The sequence below is a fragment of the Hyperolius riggenbachi genome, chromosome 1 (assembly GCF_040937935.1).
Source record: "Hyperolius riggenbachi isolate aHypRig1 chromosome 1, aHypRig1.pri, whole genome shotgun sequence".
Classification (NCBI taxonomy): domain Eukaryota; kingdom Metazoa; phylum Chordata; class Amphibia; order Anura; family Hyperoliidae; genus Hyperolius; species Hyperolius riggenbachi.
In genome coordinates, this window is record NC_090646.1 from 184,368,921 (window position 1) to 184,394,217 (window position 25,297).

At 42.9% G+C, this 25,297-nt stretch overlaps 1 protein-coding gene across 2 annotated transcripts in view; it reads left to right on the plus strand.

Moving 5' to 3' along the window:
• LOC137546789 (glutamyl-tRNA(Gln) amidotransferase subunit B, mitochondrial-like) overlaps window positions 1-25,297 on the plus strand; it is a 185,014-nt gene that overhangs the window by 85,766 nt on the left and 73,951 nt on the right. The window lies entirely within an intron of this gene.

The window sequence follows — 25,297 nt, forward strand, 5'->3', positions numbered from 1 at the left end:
GTCTCAGAAATAAAAATGAGAGAAATTCTTAAAGAATTTTCAATAGGGATTCAATCAACAATGGTGGAAACGGTACAGAGTGCGATTAAAGAAGCAGTGGCAGAGGAAATTAGACCTATCAAAGAGGCAATTGCAAGCTTAACAGAAAGAGTAGAAGCCCTAGAAAAAGAGGCTGAGACACTGGGCCCTGATACTAAGCGTTTGTCAGAAGGGTTATTGACACAGGAACAACAGATATGGACTCTAAACTGTAAAATCGATGACCTGGAGAATAGAGGGAGACGGAATAATATCAAGATTAGGGGAATTCCAGCAACGGTCCCAACTCAAGATCTCTGTTACTGTACAAAAAATGTTCTCAGTAATTCTGGGAGAAAAGAACCCCACAGATATAGAGCTGGATAGAGTGCATCGGGTGGGAAAAGAAAGAATTATCAGTACAGGAAGAAGCTTTGATGTAGTATGTAGAGTACACGTATTTAAAGAGACACTGAAGCGAAAAAAAAATTATGATATTATGATTTGGATGTGTAGTACAGCTAAGAAATAAAACATTAAGATCAGATACATCAGTCTGATTGTTTCCAGTACAGGAAGAGTTTAGAAACTCCAGTTGTTATCTCTATGCAAACAAGCCATTAACTCTCCGACTAAGTCTTAGTTGTGGAGAGGGCTGTTATCTGACTTTTATTATCTCAACTGTAAGTCAACTGTTTTCTTTTTCTCTGCTAGTGGAGAGGTCATTACTTCACAGACTGCTCTGAAAGACTCATTTTGAATGCTGAGTGTTGTGTAATCTGCACATAATATAGAATGATTCAATGTTAGAAAAAACACTATATACCTGAAAATAAAAGTATAAGAATATTTTCTTTGCTGCTAATCTTCTAGTAATTATTCATAGTACACAACCAATTCACCATATCATATATTTTTTTCCGCTTCAGTGTCTCTTTAAGAAAAAGAGCAACTGATGAATACCGCTAGGACTGCAGGGCGACTGCAGTATCAAGATTATAATATAGAACTATTTCATGATAATTCAATACGAACAATTCAGCGAACACGGCTATTAAAACCCATCCTAGATGCTGTGAAACAGAGAGGAGGGCGTTATAAGTGGGCTTTCCCCCTCTCAATATCCATCACTGTAGATAGCAAAAACTTTTTTGTCCAAGATGGCGACCCATTAGACGAGGTCCTGTTCCTGGGGTTGAGCAATGTGAAGATAGAGGGGTGGGGAAGACCGTAGACCCTGGTCTAACTGTAGATATGGGTGTTTTTTTTTTTTCTATATGAGACAGGTTGGCTGGGAGGCCCTATCCCGCCACCCCACGGTAGTAGCAATCCCAGCTATCGCCAACGTATTGGGACCAATGCGTAGGCAAGAGTGTCTTAGAGACACAGGTCGACCAATTAGGAAAATCAGGTGGGGTCGACCACTTGATAATGACTTTGCTGTCGTCTGTATGAGGAATGAATGGATAGTATGTGTGATCCGGGTCTGGCCTTTAGGCTATTTGGTTTTAATTTTACTATAACATAAAAATTAATATTTTAAGAATTAAAACATTGAATGTAAGGGGTGCAAACTCGCCATTAAAAAGGAGTAGAATTGGGGGCGGCACCTGGAGGCCAAGCGAGACGGACGCATGGTTCCTTAGCTCCGGCTAAATTAGCCTCTTAAGCACCTCTCACCTCTACGGACCCACGCCAAAACAGCCCACCCTGCTCCCCTGAGGACGGGCTTTCAGACCATGGGTCCTAAGAAACAAAACGTGGACCACGAGGGCCAGGTGGCCGAGATCTTCACCCGAAAGAATAAGGGAGCGAACTCACAAGATGGCGCCGGCACCATGGCAGACAACTTACAGACTCCCGGGCGCCAGAATACGTCTAAAGACACAGCAACTAAGGCGGACCTGAACCAGCTCTTCCACAACCTGGAGAAGCTGATAAAGACTACAAACTCAGAGACTGTGAGAGAAATTAGATCGGAGATCTCGTCGCTGGGCGACAGAATCCATGACCTAGAAAAGGGTCTAGATGAGGTGAGAGCCCACAACAAGCAAACAGACACCGACATGACTGCGCTTAAGGCGGAGGTGGCAGCCCTGAAAGAAGCCAGGGAGGACGGAGAGAATAGAGACAGACGGTGCAATTTGAGAGTGCGCGGAGTACCAGAGACCGAGGAAGAAATAGGCCCATACCTGACAGCACTGTTTCTCGCAGTAGCTCCCACACTGAAAGAGGAGGATCTGAGAATGGACAGAGCCCACAGAGCTCTAAGATCTATCTCTAAAGACGGCATCCCGCCGAGAGACATCATCACTTGGCTGCACTATTACAGCTCGAAAGAAATCATACTGCTAGCATCACGAGATATTCCGGAGATCACTTTTAGAGGATCTAGGATTCAGATCTTCCCAGACCTCTCCCCTACAACATTAAAGAAACGTGAAGACATGAAGCCTCTCACATCTATACTAATCCGCCATAAAATAAGGTATCGTTGGGGCTTCCCCTTTAAATTAACAGTACTACATAAAGGCAAGCAGCTTTCCCTAAGTGACCCGGATGATATTACAAATGTCCTCACTCAACTGGGCCTGCAACATGAAGCTCCTCCACCATCAACGGCTTCTCAACCCCAGGCTGAAAGGATTCCCCCTCCAGAGCCTGAATGGACCACGGTAGCTTCACGCAGAGATTCAAGATCTCCTCGATCATCAGCACCAGCATCTCCTTCTTCGCCCTCCCCAGACGACTCAGTTGGGTGAGAATACTTGTTTTCCCCTTCACTTCTATCTTTTTGATCTGCCCCCACAAGGCCTATCACATATGGCGCCTTGGCGCATACCCATTCCCCGACGAGGGCTGCCCACTGCCTGGGTTAGTAGAAACTCTGACTCACACTATACCCTCCATTACTGCTCCATATGACTGGCTCAGTCTTTCTACATCCCTACTCCCCGGTCGGCGCTTTGCTTTTACGAGCTGACAATCCGGAGGCATGTTCCAGTCTAGCGGCAACCAGGATGCACAGCTCCCAATTTAAGCTGCAAATGCCTTCGCAGCATAGACTAACTTTAATTGAGATATTGCCGTTAAATATCTCCCCCCCTACCCACGGTAGGGGCGACTGGTTCTATCACATTCTCCTGATCTTACAGCTAATGTTCATTTATGTGTTTTCTTATTGTTATGATTTTTGTTTTACTGTTCGGGAAGTGTCCACCATTAGGCCCAACCTCATGCTTATGTTTACCACCTTGTTAAACGGGAATGCGAAGCAAGCGTATCACGTAGTCCAGGGACCCCGCTACCTAGATGCCACCCCCTCAATACAAAATGTCCTCTAATCTAATCCCTCCCCCAGCCCCAACCTCCTCCTCAATCAAAATTATCACGCATAACGTTAAAGGCCTTAACTCCCCCAACAAACGAAGACTAGCATGTAAGTACTATGCAAACCAGCAAGTCGATATTATATTCCTACAGGAAACCCACTATAAAAGGGGCCATGAGCCGAAATTCTGGCACAAATCCTATCAATCTGTATACTATGCCTCGGCTTCCCAAAAGAAATGTGGGGTGGCTATCCTGATCCACAAACGCATCTCCTTTATAGCAAATACCGTACACAGAGACAAAGCAGGGAGGTTCATAATAGTAACAGGTGACCTTCAGGGTACACCGGTTACACTGATTTCGGTCTATGCCCCATCTGAGGGACAGAGACCATTCTTTAAGACTTTACTAGATAAAATAGCACTATACAGGAAGGGAAGAGTGTTGATACTGGGGGACTTCAATTCCTCCCTAGATAACAAGAACTCAGGCTCCCACAGACGTAGCTCCTCTACCAAAATACTGATGCAGTTCCTGAGAGACACGAATACATGGGATGAGGGCGACTCATCCGGGTGAAAGAGGGCACGCCTTCTCGCATCCACATCAATGCTACACTAGAATAGACTATATTCTACTCGATGCTCTCTCATTAGAGAACATAGACATGACAGATATACTCGAGATCTCAATGGACAGATCACGCTCCTGTGGTAGCTAGCTTAAACTCCCTGCACAGCAAATATCATCCTCATTGGAGAATGAACGACTCACTCCTAGTCGATACTGAATCTGCCTGTACTATCCTAGAAGAAATAAAACAATTCTTCTCCCTGAATGCCCCCTCTGATACCACCCAGGCCATCAGATGGGCGGCACACAAAGCCACCATAAGAGGCAAATTTATCCAGATCTCAGCTAGGCTAAAGAGACAAGCAAAGGCTAAATCAGACAGTTTAATGAAAGAGATTAGAAGACTCGAAACAATGCACGCTACAGGAAATGACCCGACAATTTTTGAGCAACTGCAGACTCTTAGGCAAGAACTGTGCTCTCTGCTCTACTCCAAAGCAGATTACTCCATGTGCCTCACTAACCAAAGATACTATGAAAAGGGTAATAAACCCGACACAATGCTGGCCAGAAAATTAACTCAAAGACTAGCCCTCAATAGACTAAACCCGGTCCGCAATCCCCAGGGACAGCTCCTTCATGACCCCAGAACAATAATACAACAATTCGCTAAATACTACAGCGACCTCTATAACGGTACCACCACTAATAAAACATCTACTCCAGTGACAGCCATTTCGGAATACCTATCTCGAGTTCCCATACCCAGACTGGATAACACCCATATCGCCGGGCTAAACGCCCCAGTATCTCCTGAAGAGGTAGTAGCAGCTATTAAGACACTGAAACCCTCAAAAGCCCCTAGCCCGGACGGCTACTCTCCTCAATACTACAAAACCCATAAGGAAATATTAGCTCCGGAATTAGCAACACTCATGAACCGTTTAATGGAAGGAGAGGAAGATCTTCCCCCTGAAATGCTTAAAGCAACCATAGTGGTGATCCCCAAGCCGGGCAGAGACCCATGCGAGGTTAAAAATTATCGCCCGATTTCATTAATTAATATCGACCTCAAACTGATAGCGAAAGTATTTGCAACCCGACTCAACAAATGCCTACATACCGTTATCCATCCCGATCAGACTGGGTTTATTTGGGGTAGACAGACTACAGACAACGTGCGTAGGACGCTGGGGGTTATGGAGGCTATGAGGACCTGTCGGACGCCTTCTCTGCTCCTCTCTTTGGATGCGGAGAAGGCGTTCGACAGGGTGGACTGGAGATATATGAGGCTGGTGATGCAGAGGTTTGGACTCCCTGCAGAGTTTTTAAATATAGTCAGAAGCATGTATACAGGCCCAACAGCAGTTGTAAGCAATATGGGACTTTCCTCGCACCAATTTCCAATACTTAACGGTACTAGGCAGGGGTGCCCTCTTTCCCCCCTGCTATTCGCCATATGCATTGAGCCCCTCGCCATCTTAGTCAGAAATAGCCCAGACATAAAGAGGATTGATAGAGTGGATTCCTCTTACAAGATAGCACTGTTTGCGGATGACACCATCTTCTCACTCTCTAGCCCACAGGTGTCTCTGCCTAACCTCATGAAGCTCCTTGATAACTTTAGCACAATCTCAGGCTTCAAAATAAACAAAACCAAATCGGAGGCCCTAGCAATGGGAATGACTGAGACGCAGAAGCAAGCCCTTTCCTCAGCCTTTGGTTTTAAATTTAAAGAAAAGGCTCTTAAATACTTAGGCATCTTGATAACCCCCGATTTAGATAGCCTTAATGGAACAAACTACCCCCCCATGCTAAATACTCTCCATGCTCTAATGAACGAGTGGTCGCATTACCACCTATCCTTGATAGGACGTATCACAGCAGTAAAAATGACCTTACTGCCCAAACTTCTCTATTTATTCAGGGCCCTACCCATCAAAGTAGCCACAAGAGACATCCAGAAGCTGCAGTCCCATATAACCTCCTTTATATGGGGCAACAGACCTCCCAGGATAAAATACCAATACTTGGCCAGGGGCAAACTTCAAGGGGGCTTTGGAGCTCCGAAGCTAATGCACTACTATAGAGCTTCCAGACTAGCACAGACTATACAATGGGCAACCCCCCCCCCCCCCCCTGGGTAGAACTAGATGGGTAGACTTGGAAGCATCCCTAATCCGGCCCTTCCCTATATCATGCCTTATATGGACAGACAAACCAGCTATCCCTCCGCTGAAGAAATCGAGCATAATCCAAACCGCCCTATCCCTATGGAAAAATATAGCCAAATCCCTAGGCTTATGCAGACTCAGCTCTCAACTAACTTCACTATTCGGGAACCTAGATTTTACTCCAGGGCTCGATCTTCGCCCATGGGAAACATGGGTGAATAAGGGAATAACAAGTGTTAAAGATCTACTGATGGATGGGGAGGTACTCTCCTGGGGCGACTTATCTAATAAACATTCTCTCCCCCCAGCAGAGATCTTCTGATACCTGCAGTTAAGAGGATTTGTTTTATCTCTCACAAAGAAAGGCCTCAGGCTTGAATTATGTGAAGTTGAAAAAGAATTTACAAGCAAAATAATTAGAAAAGGCCTCATCTCTGAAATGTATTCAGTAATCTGGTACCAAACACTGGAGGACACCACACTAGCAATGCACAAATGGCAGGAGAGGTTACAGAGTTCCTTAGACGATAAATCTTGGCTCTCTATCTTTGGTAGCATGTCCAAATCTTCTATGAACGTTATCCTTAAAGAACGCTCATATAAAATACTCTATGATTGGTATCGCACGCCCTCCAAACTATTCCAATGGGGCCTGATACCTTCTGAATTATGTTATAGAGGCTGTGGCCAGAAAGCTGACCAGGTGCATTGCTGGTGGGAATGTCCTATAGTTAATTCATTTTGGCTTATGTGTTTCCAATTGCTGTCTGAGATACTCGGGAGTGAAATCCAGCCAGATCCCTGGGTTGCCCTTTTTCACAGATATATTCCCAGACTCCCCAAAAACACAAATGCGTTCATCCCTCAGGTCTGCAACGCAGCCCTTTCTCTACTAGCTAAAACTTGGAAAAGCTCCCCGCCCTCTAAAGAGTCCCTAATCCTTAAAATTAAGGATTTATACTCGCTTGAATATATCACATCATCCCTGACCAATAAACCAGACCACTTCCTAGGTACGTGGAGCCGGTGGTCGGACTGGACATCTTCCCGAGCGAATGCTTGGGAAAATAGATCTCAAGCACCATAGAGGAAGCTATGTAGTGGACGCTCTAAACCCATACGCCCATGGGTTCCCCAGAACCTTGACCTAGCATGTTGTTTTGAACGCTTCACGTACTTTGGACACTTACCCCCCGTTTTCTTTTTGTTTGTGTTAGTTAATCTATTCTCAACTGATAAGCCAAGTTTCAGCTCATCGTTGATCCATGCTATTGTCTGAACAACAATATAAAAGATAGACTTATTAAAGCTCTCTCCCCCACTAATAATAATATCACATTAGTAGGCCCATCCTTTGTAAGTTTAGACCAATGCTTAGCTGATAAGACTGCATCGTTGTAAACTGTATTCTTGAATAAGCTGTAACTGTTAATTTCTTTTATTCATCAATAAAAACTAAAGTTGAAAAAAAAGGAGTAGAATTTTTGAGGAATTAAAGTGGTCTAACACCCAGCATTTCAACTTTGCTTTAAAAGATTGCTTACAGCTTATAAACTATTATGCCAGATTTTTTTTTAGCAGAAATTCACTGAATGGATTAAACATGACATTTCAGTGCTGCATTTAGCTAGAAATCCTCCCCCGCTTGCTTGTTTAGTTACAAATGTATCTATCTACAATGTAACAAACAAACACTGCTTTGAGAGTACAAAGAGGGCTTCCCCGGCAGGCTTTTCAAAGGTCTATTTGTATAACAAATAAAGATACATTTGTAACTAAAAGATAAGAACGGATGCGGATTCCTAGTTGAATCCAACACTAAAATGTCATGTTTAACCCATTCAGTGAATTTCTGCTTAAAAAAAAATCTGGCATAATAGTTTGTAAGCTGTAAGCAATCTTTTAAAGCAAAGTTGTAATGCTGGGTGTTAAACCGCTTTAAGTAGAAACAATATAGACGTAGGCTTCTTACAAGAGACGCATTTTAGAGAAGGTAAGATCCCATGCCTGTCGCATAAAAAATATACAACTTGGATAAATAACGCAAATCGAGTTAAAAAAGCCTGTGGAGTCTCGATCATTCTTAAAAATAAATTGGGCTTTGTGATAGAAAAGATGTATAAAGATAAGGAAGCAAGGTATTTGATAGTACTGGGGAGGATTGGGGGACATGTAGCGACACTAGCTAATATATATTCTCCAAATAAAGGACAAACTCAATTTATAAGAAAATTCTTATGTCAAGTAAAACAGAAAGGGAAAGGAAAAATCATTGTAGGAGGAGACTTTAATATGATTATGGACATAAGTATGGACAGCATCGGGGGGAATGGGAATATTTCAAAAAAAGGGAGAGATACATGTCTGGATACAATAAAATCCCACAGATTAATTGATGTCTGGCGTATATTTAATCTAGGAGTGAAGGATTATACTTACTACTCTGAAACTCACAATATGTTTTCACGGCTTGATTATTTTTTGATCCCCCAGGATCAACTGCGGGACATAATAGACATAAGTATTGGAATTAAATCCTTTTCAGATCATGCCCCTGTAAGACTGTCCATCAGTGGATTCAGTGAGGTTGATAGACTCAAAAGCTGGAGTCTACAGATAGTTATTAAAAGATAAGGAAGTCATAGGTGAAATTCAAAATGCTATTAAGGAGTTTTTCGAGTTTAATTGTTCCCCTAGTATACCGAATAAAGTATTATGGGACACGCTTAACTGTGTACTAAGAGGTATATTTATTAAAATTAATGCGAGAAAAATAAGAGAAAAGAAGGATAAGCTTAATAAAGTATTAGATGAGTACAGCAAATTGGAAAAAATTCTTAAACAAATCCTGGGAGAGCCTGTTCGGGCAAAATGGAATAAGATCAGAACAGAGATTAATACATTATTGGACGACCAATGTCTAAAACAATACAAAAGATATTAAGAAAAAATAGAGTCGGCAGAAATAGATCGGGCAAAATTCTGGCATCCTTACTGAAAAAGGAAAAAGTACAACGTTTATCGAAAAAATTAAAGATGACCAGGGTGATCTTCAATTCTCAACACAACAGATAGGTACAGCATTTGTACATTATTATCAAAAGCTATACAACTTAAATAAAAATCTGGAAAAGGAGAACGAGAAATCCTTTTTAGATGAGATTGATATCCCACATATCAGTAAGGAGCTAAAGGAGTCATTAGAGGCACCGATAAAGGAATGGGAATTCCTGAAGGCAATTAAGGATACTGCCAAAGGGAAATGCCCGGGTACGGATGGATTCCCAATGGAATTTTTTGATCAATATTCAGAGTCCTTGGCTCCGTTCTTTTGTGCAAAAGGATACTGCCAAAGGGAAATGCCCGGGTACGGATGGATTCCCAATGGAATTTTTTGATGAATATTCAGAGTCCTTGGCTCCGTTCTTTTGTGCAAAAGGATACTGCCAAAGGGAAATGCCTGGGTACAGATGGATTCCCAATGGAATTTTTTGATCAAGTTTCAGAGTCCTTGGCTCCGTTTTTTTGTGCAATGGTTAATGATGGAGATCGAGAAGAAATATTTTCGGATAGGACAAACGAAGCCATAATTTCTTTGATACCAAAAGAGGGTAAATCTCTCTAGAATTGTGCGGATTTTCGCCCAATCTCCATTATTAACTGTGATATTAAGATTTATTCTAAGATACTGACCAATAGACTGGAAGAAGTCGCGGAGTTGGTCCTGGGGGATCAGCAGATGGGATTTAGGAAACATAGGTACATGAAAGATAATATTTATACAGCTATCGATCTTGTACACAGATGTAGAGTAAGTAAAAAAGAAGCGATACTTGTAGCAATAGATGCGGAAGAAACATTTGATAGAGTATCAAGATCCTTTTTCATAAATACGTTAAAGGGACTCCGAGCAGTGCAGAAACTATGGAAAGATGCATATCATTTTAAAGCTCTCTTTCTCCTCTTTCCAATGATATATAAACCACCACCCTACGCCTTTTAGTTTTCTCTATTTTCGCGATTGAAATTGCCGCGACCGCGATTTCGATCGCGAAAATAGAGAAAACTAAAAGGTGTAGGGCAACGATTTAGGTGTCATCAGAAAGAGGAGAAAGAGAGCTTTAAAATGATATCCATCAAGCCATAGTTATATTGTATTACACAGGACGACACTTTCCCCAGTGTCAGCAGCTCCATTATGCTGAATGCAGCTGCTGACTTTGACAAAAAGTCGCCCTGTGTAATACAATATAACTATGGCTTGATGGATATCATTTTAAAGCTCTCTTTCTCCTCTTTCTGATGACACCTAAATCGTTGCCCTACACCTTTTAGTTTTCTCTATTTTCGCGATCGAAATCGCGGCCGCGGCAATTTCAATCGCGAAAATAGCGAAAACTAAAAGGCGTAGGGTGGCGGTTTATATATCATTGGAAAGAGGAGAAAGAGAGCTTTAAAATGATGTGCATCTTTCCATAGTTCCTGCACTGCTCGGAGTCCCTTTAAAAAAGATCAGACTAGGGCCGTCATTTATAGAGAAAATAGCCCAATTATACAGTAATCAATCCGCCAGGATAAAAATAAATGGCTGCATTTCAGAACCATTTAAGATATCGAATGGGGTACGACAGGGTTGCCCCCTCTCCCTGGTGCTGTTCAATCTGAGTTTAGAATCATTAATTAGAACTATACAGATTGACCCCCAGATAAAAGGTATTAGAGCCGGAGATAAAGAGATCAAAATTATAGCTTATGCAGATGACATACTCCTAACACTGTCAGAGCCTAAGGCCCTGTTCACACTTGCGGTTTGAGTCCGCAAGTGTCCGGGGGCCGCAAAGAGACCGTACGGGTCTCTGCGGTGGCCACAAGTTGCCACCAGTTGCGGATCCGGAATGTATCAGTTCCGGCTACAATAAAGTAGCCGGAACTACATACATTGCAGTGCCAGAAAGGCACCGCAAGCATGGGGGATACCGGCGTGTAGTCCGGGCCCCCCAAGTGGCATAGGACCGGTGCTGGAAGCATCCGGTCCTATTGCCAGTGTGATGAGAAACATCCGTTTCTCATTGCACAGCATGGCCGCATGTTCGGGTCAGGATCCGGCCCGGGTCCACAGCCGCACCGGGACGGACGGCAAAAATAGAGCATGTTGGAAAAAAGCCGGATCGTCCCGAAGCTGCGTTCCCGGATCGGATCCGGACGGTCACACGAGTGTGAATGGATACATTGATTAACAATGTATCCATTCACCATCCGCTGTGTACGGAGTGTTCCGGGTCCAGGGAAGCCGGACATGGAACGCTAATGTGAACCGGGCCTAACTGCTCACTGAAAAAATGTTTGGAATGGTTTTCCGAGTATAGTAAAGAAACAAATTATAAACTAAATCGACAGAAAACAACGGTACTAGATTTAGGATGCTTATCACAAACAAGAGAGAGCATAAAAGAGCATTCCAAGTGATGATTCTACCTAAGATATTGTTTCGATTGCAGTGTGTGCCTGTATCTCTCCCTGATAGGTGGTTTAGAGAATGGAGTGCTATGTTACAAAAATGTATCTGGTCCAGAACTCGGCGCAGATTATCTTACTCCACGATCTCAAGAGGTAAGAGGTACGGTGGCATGGCTGCTCCGAATATTTATCGATATTATGTGGGCATTCATTTATTATGGATATTGGAATTAAGAAATAATGATAACAGTAAATTTTGGGTGAAACTAGAGGGCGATGATCTGCGCCGAGATTTATTGGAATCCTTGGTGCCACAAGAAATCAGACGGGCTGTACTATCTCCCTCGCACCCATTATTAGTACCGTCGCTAAAGGTTTTCTCGAAGATAGTTAAACAATGGAACCATAGTGAAGGTCTTTCTCCGATGATCACTCTCGCGGCTGTCCCCGATTTTGCTCCAGCAAGAGATAGAGCTTGGTGTACAGCCAACAAAATTGATGCAGACGTGAGATTTATCCACAGTATTGGTAGTAAAAAATTAATTTTTCCATCAATTTTGGACAGGGGGGACTTATCAGCTTTTAGTAAGATACAACTATCTATATATATAAAAAAAAAAGCAATAATACACAATATAAATTTATACGAACAGTGGTTTTTGAGAAAATTGAGGCCAACAAACGCATTATCAAAGATTTATAATTTGCTGGATGAGATCTCGCACAGGGCACTGCCCGCATATGTGTCCAAGTGGGAAAAAGTAGATGGTATAAAATTGGATGAGGAGCTATGGGATAAGATTTTCCGCTCGATATGGATTACATCTGATACGGGTACTCAGTTAACCCAATAAAAACTAATAGTGAGATGGTACTTCACTCTGGCAAGAATGGCAAGTAATGGCCTAATAGTAAATGATCTATGTTGGAAGTGCAATAGTCAGCGCGGTACCTTGGTACATATGATGTGGGAGTGCCCTGAAGTGAGAAGTTTTTGGAGTGAGGTGGAGAGTTTTTTTAGAGAAAAGTTTACCATGAATCTGACCATCGATATTAAGGGGGCTTTGTGTGGTATGTTGGACGGGGTTCAGGAATTGGGTCAGTCGCGAGAGTCATTGTTAATCCTGGGAACAGCGGCCGCAAGAAGACTTGTTATAAAATTATGGAAAGCACAAGAAGGACCATCTGTCTAGGAATGGGTAGCTGAAATGACGACAATTCTGGAGGAGGAAACAAGTACTGAGATGGCTGAGGCAGGAGAGGATAAAATACAACCCACCCCAAGAATAGGGAAAGAAATAGGTACACTATGGATTAGTAGGTTGTAATTTCAATGTAATGGCATGAAAGGCATGATCCGGAATATATGGATGGTGGGAGCAAATGGATAGGTGAATGGTTGGATAAATGGATTAAAGGAAAGTTGTAAGATGTTTGAATAGGGGAGGGGGGAGGGAAAGGGAGGGAGTAACTTACTGTTGAAATTTGGAGTAGGACCTTTTGAAAGTGTGTTTTTACTGTATTCTAGCGGCTCAATTTCATAAACAGATCCCCCAATGGGGACCTTCTTCTCCCTTTTTTTTTTTTGGTAAAGAAGGTAGTGGGCCTCGATAGTTCATAGAGGGGGGGGGGGGGGGGGGTGGTTCGCTTAAATATGACCCTCATATTTATTTTTGGTAGGTCCGGATCTGTGTTTTGTTTTTCGTACACTATTATTATAATAAATGAGTTCATAGGAAAACGCAAACCACCCCCAACCATGGGATGATTCTGATGAAGCCAAACTAATAGTTGGGGCCTGGCTTTGGTAAAGCTGCTGAGTGTTTGCGAAAAAAAAAAACAATATGGAAAATGACAGCTCTAGCAGGTAAGACATGCACTGCAGTGCTGAACTTGTGTAATCTAGCCCCTCTTGTCTGGCTACCCCTTAATACAAAGAAAACCTGTGCAAAGAAACCACACATTTTTTCCAAATATTACGGTAACTTCCCGCAGAGTCAGCCCAGTATCCTGTCTTAAAGGAACACTATCAAACCAAGTGTTCTAAAATGACAATGTACAAATAATGTCTAAATAGCTGGGTAAACATTTTCCTACTTTTCATGTTAAATATCAGAGGCAAAAGCTGTAATGTGTTGTGTATAGGTTGTAGCTGCATTTGGAACAATTGATTGGCGAAGGGGTGGCATCTGTGCTTCAGTAGCCAGTGCTGTTCTTTGTTAGACTACAGAGTTAGGGCCCTTTTCCACTAGCAATCGCTAGCGCTTGCGCTAAATGGTAGCTAAACGGTAGCGATTGGTAGTGGAAGTCCCAAATTTTTTTGCATTGCATAGCAAAATTGCAGTAAAAATCGCTCCATCGCGCTTTGGTAGAAATCAAATCGTGGTATTGGAAAATGCCTACCGTGATTCCTATGTTATTTAGCAAACCCTAGCGATTTAAAAATCGCTAGCATTTTGAGATTTTGCAATTCAGCATTGCAAATGCTCACAGTGGAAAAAGGGCCCTAATATGAAAAGCCTTGGGTGTCAGGTTTCACACAAAATTACAAACAAGATACATTTCTCCTCTGCTCTCTGTGCAGGCAGCTCATTCAGAGAGACACAAGCAGCTACAGTTAACCACTTTACCCCCGCCCGTACGAATTTCTCCGTCCCTTTTTCCATCCTTTCACCCCCAGGGATGGAGAAATCCGTACTTTCAGCGCTCCCGCCACTGCCCGTGCTCCCGCTCGCTCTAGCGCGCACTCCCGCTCATAAACACGCCGCCGGCCGCTCGCCCGGAGATCAATGAATGGGAAAATCCATTCGTTGATCTAAGCCCTGCAATGATCCGCTGCTTCTCCGCTAAGCAGCGCGATCATTGTGAAAAAAAAAAAAACGTTCCCAGCCTCCTAGTACTTCCTCTAAGCGTCCGGAAGGACGCTTGGTCGCATTAAACAAAAAGTTACTGTTGCCATCTTGTGGCCAAATAGTAAAACAACACCCTAAAGCATTTTTCACATACAAATACATTACTTATACACAAAAAATGAACTCATTACCTCCCACACTCCCCATTTTTTTTTTTTAAATTACAATTAAAAAAAATACATAAATAGTTACCTTAGGGACTGAACTTTTTAAATATTTATGTCAGGAGGGTGCAACACTGTTACTTTATAAACTATGGGCTTGTAATTAGGGATGGACACAAAACTGAAAAAAAATGCACCTTTATTTCCAAATAAAATATTGGCGCCAAACATTGTGATAGGGACGTAATTTAAACGGTTTTATAACCGTGACAAATGGACAAATTTCATGGGTTTTAATTACAGTAGCATGCATTATTTAAAAACTATAATGGCCGAAAACTGAAAAATAATGAATTTTTTTCCCACATTTTTCCTATTTTCCCATTAAAACATATTTAGAATAAAATAATTCTTGGCATAATGTCCCACCTAAAGAAAGCCTAATTAGTGGCAGAAAAAACAAGATATAGTTCATTTCATTGTGATAAGTAATGATAAAGTTATAGACGAATGCATGTTTTCCAGTCGTTTTGTATACTTTAATATGTATGTGCTTAATTTAGGGGTACTTTAGGTTTAGCCTTTAGTTGGGCTTTAAATCTGAAATGTATTCCCTTTTTGCATCATTGTCTTTTTTGGTGCTTTTCTGGAAGCTCCTTTTATCTAGTTTTTTCATCACTGGGATGATTGCGGCAAAGATAGCAGCTTCACATCTCAGTATAGAGCTGCAGGTAACAGCCGGTGCAGTGTTGTATTAAACATTTTAAATATTTGGCTTATTTAAGAAAATTAGCATTTATTTGTGTTTACTTATGTGCTTACTTAGATTGAAGTACTTTGTCAAAACTAGCAGAATCATACAGTTATGTGATAGGGTTTTTCTTCCTTCATGCTTGTTTTCTTTGTTGTTATTTGGTACAAGATTTGAGCTGGCATTTTTGCAAAAATCAGTATTTGCAGTGAAATTTGATTGGAATGTGATTTCAATGAAATATTGACAATTTAGCTTCAATTTAATGAAGCTTTCAGACTTTGGGGCCCCTTTAGAATACCTATGATCTCCCTACTTGATTTTAATCCCAATTTGTAAAGAAAGAATATAGCTGCCACTTTGATAAAATAAAAGTAAATTTTGGCTTTGTATGTTTCTAGGTATGAAGTCTAGTAGATCCCTTATCCCCTTATTGCCAATAACACGGTTTTCTCTCATCTCACCATGTGGAGAGATGTATACTATATTGTAATGAGTTTTACAAACTTGGAAAGCATTGTGAAAGTCATCTAGGGAGGCAGTATTATGAGCATCAGGTCAGATGGATCACAGAGCAATCTCAGCTCCAGAGTAATTGTCACATCCGCTAAATAATGCTGAGAAATATACATCCTTCATAAGTAAGCCTCCATGTGTACAGTAATGCACGAAAAGAAATTGTACTAACATCACAAAACAATGAAATATTGGGCTTAAAGAGAAACCGTAACCAAGAATTGAACTTCATCCCAATCAGTAGCTGATACCCCCTTTCCCATGAGAAATCTATTCCTTTTCACAAACGGATCATCAGGGGGGCTATGTATGGCTGATATTGTGGTGAAACACCTTCCACAGTGTAATGTTAGGACCATGGTTCTGACATCACACTGTGGGAGCCTTGTTGCATTGTGGGAAATAATATCTGTTTCCAACTGCCAAAAAGCAAGCAGCATCTCCTTCCACTGACATCCCCTGCCAGCAGTGAAAATGTCACCATGTGATAAATGTCAGAATGTAAATCAGGGAGAGGAAAGATTTTGTAATGGGAAAACACTGAGTAAACCATTTATACTTAATTGTAAAAATGAAGCACTTTTTATTACATTATCTTCACTGTAGTTCCTCTTAAAGTTCATCTCACAAAGTTTTGTCAATGTTCACTTGGGCAGCTAATGACATTTCCAATCGTTGTATAAACATACTGTATATAGTGATGCAATAAAGTCTTACCAATATTTGCCTGTTAGAGAGGCACTGTAACGACCTATAGTAGAATGTAATACATTATGGATACCCAGTTTTGAATCAGGTAGGCGAAGCTCAGTGCCACTATAGCACCAGTGCTATAGTGTGCACCCCACCACCAGACCCTCAAGTTACTTCTCCCTCCAGGTTGCTATGACTTGGAGGGGGAATAGTGTTTAATGGTATGATCTGCGCTTATGTGAATTATCGATTTTACTGCAATCCTTCTGTGAACGCAATCTAACTCTTATGGTATGATCTGCGCTTATGTGAATTATCGATTTTACTGCAATCCTTCTGTGAACGCAATCTAACTCTTAGGGCCTGTTCAGACTTGCTGCGTTTGTAGAACGCGTATAAATTCAAAGAAACGCAAGTTGAAAAAACGCATGCGTTTTTCTTGCGGTTGAATGCGTTTTCTATTGCGTTTTGCACAAACACGTGACCCAGGGAAAAAAAAAGAATTATGGGAACCGCAGAGGAAAACGGACGCTAAAAACGCAATAGTACGCGTTTTTGATACGCGTCCATAGACTTTCATTGCGTCCGTTTCTATGCGTATCGCACAGAACTGCGTGCAGCAATGCGGATGAGAAACATGTGAACTACCCCATTAAAAAGCATTACGAGCCGTTTCTATGCGTTTTTGGTACCAGTACGCGTTCCCTGAAAACGGCTAGGAACGCATATAGTCTGAACAGGCCCTTATGGTATGATCTGCGCTTATGTGAATTATCGATTTTACTGCAATCTGTGAATATTCTGAAGTGCTGTAATACTTTGCATTTTACTATAGCTAAGTGACTGCCTTTGTATATTCCATGAATTAGTCTGCTCTCCTCTGGCTCCATGCTAATTTGGCCCCAACACCTATAGACAATCAAGCAGCTTCCTACTTAATTACCTGAGTTACTGTGATCTGCTACAGGCTGAGCTCATTCCCTCACCTGCATCAGTCAGGCTACAATCAGGCCTGCTAAGCATAGGCTTATCAGGCTTACTATATAAATGCAACTCTAAGTCGATTAGACCTTGGTCGATTTATGCACCGGTATTTCAAAGTACACTGGTTTCTAAGTACAAAGAGAATGACCGAATTACACCAGAATTAAGCCAGAAGGAACAGACACAAGACTTTAGCAATCTGATTCACGGTTAGTGCAATAATGTTGTCTCTGCTCTTCATGATTAGCCTGCTTTCCCCTGCTATTCTCAAATCTGTACACTCACTGCATCCTCCTGCTGTCAGCAACACGCTCTACATTTCTCCTTCTCTTTTATCATCTCCACAGGTTGCTTCTCACGAAGCTTTCTTATTCATACAACCGCGCTATACATTTCATGCTCCAACTACCCATAAATCTAAATCCCACCCTATCCTCCGCTCTCTCTGCCTCCTATTACTCCTTGCTGCAGGTGACATTTCACCAAACCCCGGACCCTCTCTGCCGGCTCGCTCCTCACTCTTGCACACTAATCGCACTGCAAACAACCAACCACATGCACACCGAAACTGCCACAACCTTATTAATATTCCTCTTCTCCCCCTTCCTCCCCCATCTATCTCTGCTGCTCTCTGGAATGCCCGCTCAGTCTGCAACAAACTTCCTTTCATCCATGACCTTTTCAATTCCAATGCCTTTACCTTCTTTGGGGTCACAGAAACATGGCTGACGCCTTCTGACACGGTCTCACCTGCCGCCCTCTCTTATGGGGGATTCCACTTTAGTCACACGCCTAGAAGTGGGAATAAACATGGCGGTGGTGTGGGCATTCTTTTCTCTGATAGATGCTCCTTCAAGCCACTCACCCCCATTCCTTCTCTTTCTCTACCTTCCTTTGAAGTCCATGCAGTCCGTCTATACTCTCCCTCTAACCTCCAGATCGCAATAATCTACCGCCCTCCTGGCCCTGCTTCCTTCTTCCTAGATCACTTCTCTGCATGGCTCCTCCAGTTCCTGTCCTCCGATATCCCTACCATCATTATGGGCGACTTTAACATTCATGTTGACACCAACAATTCTGCCGCCACTAAACTTCTGTCACTTACTTCCTCCTACGGCCTGTCTCAGTGGTCCACTGCTCCAGCTCACTCTAATGGTCATACACTTGACCTCATATTCACTCGTCTCTGTTCTATCACTGATTTCACTAATTCTCCTCTCCCGCTCTCTGATCATAACCTACTAAACTTCTCTTTCTCCTCCTTTCTTCCTACCACCCTGCCTCAACCACGCTTATATACACGCAGGAACTACCGCAACATAGACATGCAATCTGTCTCTGATGCCTTGGCACCTCTCCTCACACAACCATTCACTGACCCTGACTCAGCAGCTGCACACTATCACTGCTCAATCACGCAAGTCATGGATGAAATCGCACCCCTCACCAATGTCCGCCCGCACCGTGTCAGTCGCCAACCCTGGCTGACCAAAGCTACTAAACAGCTAAAGGGGTGCTCTAGGGTAGCTGAACGCCGTTGGAGAAAAACTAATACTAATGAGGATTTCATTACTTACAAAAAAGAGTTGAACAAGTTTAAAACCGCTCTCTCTTCTGCAAAACAATTACACTTCTCCTCCCTCATATCCTCCCACTTGCACAATCCAAAGCGCCTGTTCAGTACTTTCAACTCCCTTCTCCGTCCACCCCCTCCTCCTCCTTCTTCATGCTTATCAACTGAAGAATTTGCAACATACTTTACAGATAAAATTGCAAAAATCCGTAGTGTGTTTTCCACGCAGACATCAAACTCCATCTCCACTCCTCTTGTTGACTGCTCTCTTTCCAGTTTCTCTCCACTCTCCGAACATTCGCTCTCTTCCCTTATCTCCAAATCCCATCTAACTACCTGTTCTTTGGATCCTATCCCATCACATCTCATTCCACAGCTATCCACATCCCTCATCCCTGCCCTAACATCGCTGTTTAACCTATCCCTCTCCACAGGAATTTTTCCATCCTCACTCAAGAGGGCTGTTGTAACACCACTACTTAAAAAACCATCTCTAGACCCCACCGAACTTGCTAACTACCGCCCAGTGTCACTTCTTCCATTTGCATCTAAATTGCTTGAACGCCACATTCATGCTGAACTAAGTCAGTATTTATCTGCAAATTCCTTGCTCGATCAGTTCCAATCTGGCTTCCGGCCAAACCACTCCACAGAAACAGCCCTCACCAAAGTAGCTAATGATCTCCTCACAGCTAAATCCAAAGGCTATTATTCCATACTCATCCTTCTAGATCTGTCATCAGCATTCGACACTGTCGACCACACTCTACTCCTACAGATCCTTTCAAATATAGGAATAAACGACCTCTCTCTCTCTCCTGGATATCTTCCTACCTGTCTGGAAGGTCTTTCACTGTTTCTTATTCAGATCAGGCCTCCTCTTCACATCCTCTGTCTGTAGGGGTACCTCAAGGCTCTGTCCTCGGTCCTCTCCTCTTCTCCATCTACATGCACGGTCTTGGTAACTTAACCAGCTCATTTGGTTTCCAATACCACCTATATGCAGACGATACACAACTGTACCTCTCGGCCCCAGACCTTAACTCCCTCCTCACACAGGTTCCCGACTGCCTGTCCGCTATTTCCTCTTTCATGTCCTCTCGCTTCTTAAAACTTAATATGAATGAAACTGAACTAATAGTCTTTCCACCATCCCTGTCCACCCCTTTGCCTGATATTGCAATAAATGTTAACAACACGTCTATAACATCAGTTCCCAAAGCACGGTGCTTGGGGGTAATATTTGATTCTTCTCTCTCATTTACTCCTCACATTAACTCCCTAACCAGCTCCTGCCATTTCCAACTGAAAAACATAGCACGTATCCGACCTTTTCTCTCCCATGACACAACCAAAATGTTAGTACATGCTCTTATTATATCTCGATTGGACTATTGCAATATATTGCTTGGTGGACTTCCAACTAACCGACTAACACCGCTCAATTCTGTACTGAACTCTGCTGCTCGACTCATTCATCTCTCCTCTTGCTCTTCCTCTGCTGACCCTCTCTGTCAAGCTCTTCACTGGCTACCAATTAATGAGAGGATTCAGTTCAAACTCTTAACCATAACCTACAAAGCTCTCAACAATCTCTCTCCCCTGTACATCTCCTCACTAGTCTCCAGATACCAACCCAACCGCAATCTCAGATCTACACACGAGCTTCTTCTATCCTCTTCTACAATTACCTCCTCACATTCACGTGTACAAGACTTCTCACGTGCCTCACCCCTCCTCTGGAATGCCCTTCCACAACACATCTGCCACTCTCCCACCTTTGAAATCTTTAAACGCTCCCTCAAAACCCACCTTTTCCGACAAGCATATTCTCTAGCTTAGGCCATGCACCCACTAAATAACCTAATTACGCACTGCCTGTACATATACTGTATACTTCCCCACCTCTTGTTTCCAACCCCATTCCTTTAGATTGTAAGCTCGCAAGGGCAGGGCTCTCACCCTTTTGTGTCATGGAATGTTATTAATTCAATTGCTTTCACACTGTTAGACATTTATACATTTTAGTCATCATGTTAAATCAAGTTGTAATCAGCAGTGCTGTATCTTGTATCAGTGTTCATATTTGATGTATATCATTGTCTGTATCATTATGTATCCCTTGTTTGTTTTCTTACATTGTACAGCGCCACGGAATATGTTGGTGCTTTATAAATTAATAATAATAATAACGCCACCAGGAATATGAGGGGCAGCAGGGTTAGCCATCGTTCAGCTCACCGGTGGCATACTAACACGTATCCACCCAGTGTTATGTTGATTATTTTGATTTCAACATCAGAAACACTTCCTATATATCTTAATGTGACAAGACCTTCTCTGAGTGGACTCAGGGAGACCAGGTGTTGTTTCTGCTCCCTTCAGAACTCACAACGAACAAATATTCTGCAGTGATAATTGCCAGCAGTAAATATTTCACCACCTGTGATAAATTTAAAGGACCACTATAATGAAAATTGTAAAGTTTAAAATACATGCAAACACAAAAAAATAAGAAGAACATTTCTTCCAGAGTAAAATGAGCCATAATTCACTTTTCTCCTATTTTGCTGTCACTTACAGTAGGTAGTACAAATCTGACAGAACTGACAGGTTTAGGCCCGGTTCACACTTGCGGTGGCCCTCCGGAATCGCCGTGCCGGAGCCGCACCGCCTGCAGAACGGACGGAACGGACGCACGGCATAGCAATTAAAGCCTATGCGTCCGTTCACATGGGTCCGTTCTGCAGAACCGGAGCCGGACCGGATCCGGGCCGGATCCGGACTCCGGCCTCCGTTCCAACATGCGCTATTTTTTCATCCGGCCCCTCCGGCAGCCGTATCCGGGGCGGAGCCGGACTGCACCATCCGGCCAATACAAACAAATGGGAACCGGAGGCCGCACAACACACTGGCTGAGAAATCCGGATCTTCTACCCCACTTCCTATGCGGATTTTTGCGGCGATATTGGCTGGGGACACATGGGCAAGCATTTTGGAGTGGAGCAGCACGAGCTGGAGGTGTTGGCAGGATGTTGGCAGCATGTCGGAGGTGGAGGTGAGTGCTAAACAGCAGAGGGCCTGATTCCACAGGTCCCCCTTCTGCTGACCTCCCAGACCCCAACATTTTTTTTTTTTTTACGTATATTTTGCCAAACGGATCCGGATCGCATCCTGATTACCACCTGATGCAACCTGACCGGATCCGGATCGGATCCGGATCAGAACCGTACGGTTCCGATCCGGATCCGGTCCGGATCCGGTCAGGTCATCCGGTCCGTTTGGCAAACAACCGCTAATGTGAACCGGGCCTAAATGCTAGGTACACACCATACAATTTTCTGGCAGATTTAACGATTAAGATCGATTATTTCCAACATGTCCGATCTGAATTTCGATACATTTTTTGATTTTCCAATCTTTTTTAAAGTGGAATGAAACCCAGCATTTCTTTCTTTTTTTTTTTTTTTTGTAAGATAGGAGAAAAGTAATCATGAGGGATTCTCAGGGTTTTCTTTATTTTCAAATGCACGTAGTGAATGGCAGTTGCTCCATACAACTGCTAAAAAAATGTGCAGCAAGCAGGGAGGCTGGCCAGCATCTTCGTATAAATCCTTTTCAGGGAGTGTCTTTATCAAAAATAAAGGCCATGCTGAGAATCCCCCATGAGGAGATGGACTAGACCAATATGTGTCGGTTCTGTCAGCTTTCTACTACCTACTGTAAGTGACAGCAAGATGGGAGAAAAGTAATTTATGGCTCATCTTAATGTGGAAGAAACGTACTTCTTGTATGTGTTTACACGTATTTTAAATTCTACTATTTTTGGCAATAGTGGTCCTTTAAGAACGTATATCAGGTGGAAAAAATATTTTATAAAGGACAAACATTGTGTAAATAATGTGTAAATGAATAATGTAAAATATAAGCCATTTTAATCATTAAGTTACATTTAGTAAAGTTCTTCTTTAAAGCGGTATAAAACCCTGACATAATATTCAATAAAAACGTTTTCCTTCTTTTTATATGCCATACAGGAATCATATTTGCATTTGTGCATAAGTATTATTATTCATTTAGAAATTATACGTTCCCAAAAGTACAGTTTTTTGCTTTGTGAGCTGATTTTGCATTTTATTAACTGGTTTTATTCATTATGTATTGAATTAAAAAATGCTTTGAGTCTCTGTCTGTGTCCAGTAGCTTCTCCACAGTCAGAGAATGTGTCACATTCCTCACTTGATACAATTAAAGAAATAATGTAGTGGGAGCGGGGGAGAATGAGTTGAACTTCCCCGGGGCTTCTAATGGCCCCCCGCAGACATCCTGTGCCCGCGTAGCCACTCACCGATGCTCTGACCCCACCTCCAGTTCACGTCTGTGGTTGCAGAACACAATCCACGGTCCGGGCTTCGGTTTTCAAAAACCGGAGCATGGGGATAACAAAACTGATTTGTGCTGCATTGTTGCAGCACGTTTCCAGTCCGTTCAGTGGCCGTGGGTGGGAGGGCCGCCATGCTGGAGGGGATAGCAGGCAGGAAGGGGGGCAGCGGGCACAGTGGCGGGGATGGGGGTCAGAACCCCCTCCCTCACCTGGGTGCCCCCTTCCCCACTCCCCCTCCAGCTAGTTTCTTTTAAAATCAATTCAGCAGCGAGTGTCACTTCCTGCAGTGCCTCCCAATGAAATACAGAGAGCAGCATTGCAGGAAGTGACGCGGAGAGCGGTGGAACGCAAGAAAGTTAGTACCCCGCTTGCCGCTCGATTGATTTTAAAAGAAACTAGCAGGAGAAGGAGTGGGGAAGGGGTTCCCAGGTGAGTGGGGGTCCAACCCCCCTCCCCGCCGCTGTGCCCACTGCTCCCCTTCCTGTCTGCTACCCACTCCAGCGTGGCGGCCCCCTCCCCACCGACAGACAGGGCTGGGACACTGGAAACTGATCTGTTTCTGTGACCAAAGCTGTCTATAAAGAGGGAGATTCGTTTTTACATTGGTTTTCACTACCCTTGCGTGTATTCGGGGTCTGTGAAAACCCTGAAAATCAGGGACGCTCCGTTCAGTTTTTAAAAGCGGATCCCCCGAGCTGCCCACGGATCAGTTTTTGAAGTGGGTGAAGATGGCCGCTGTTTTTATCAGTTTGTATCCGTGGCTCCGGTTTTTGTCCGGGCCCCAAAATGGAGCCACAGGTACGTTTTTAAATCAAATGTGAACCGAGCCTTAGTCCTCTAAAATTCACTGTACAAGAGCAGTGTGCACGCAATATGTTTTTGTGAAGCTATTGCATTATAGGGTCGGATTTGTACTTTCTACCATTTAAGTCCATCACCAGCTGCCTCCTGACATGCAGCAAAACCCCTGCCACATGCACACACTTTTGTTCCAAGTAATCAATATATTCAGACATTCAGATATACTGCGCCAACCGCACAAACAGTCAGATATCAGCAACTGATAGTGGGTTCGCACATAGATAAGATTCCAGGATAAAATACAGTCTATAAAGATACCAGTGCGCACTCCACAGTGATCATTATCTAAAAATAAAGCACAAAGCTCCCATAGCGTAATACTGTAACTGATAAAAGGTCAGCAGCACACAGTGACCATAGCATCAGAATCCTCAATCAATCAGACAGGGGCTCACTGGATAGATGCCACCTCATACACCAGCTGGATCTAGCACTTAGGCTGTCATCCAGCCAGTAAGGATAACCCAGGAACGATTCCACCGATAAGTTTATTCCAGCAAGCATCCACAAGGATCCATAAAAAATAAGTTGCACAGCATGTTAGAACTCCGGGGCTCTGTAAGTTTAAACACTTTTGAAACAACTTTTCCAGGAGCATGCAAACTACACGAGCGCTCTATTCCTCAAGTGTAATAATGTCAACGCGCACTGGCTCTGCCCCAATCATATTTAAAGATGCTTATTTAGAATGCAGTTTTACTGAACGATCAACCTTTCAATTTGGATTAGATAGTGTTGATGGTGCCAGTTGACTACAAATGATCAATTTGTCAATGTTTTATCAATCTGTTTTGTGCATCGATTCCGTCTGCAAGGATCAGAATTGTTATAATTTTTATTCCATTTATGGGCCAAATCGATGCTTTCCGACTTTTTCCTCCCAATCACAGTTAATGGATCGGAAGTTTGATCATTTGGTAAAATTGCATTGTTAATGGGCACCTTAAGACCTTGGTGATGCTAT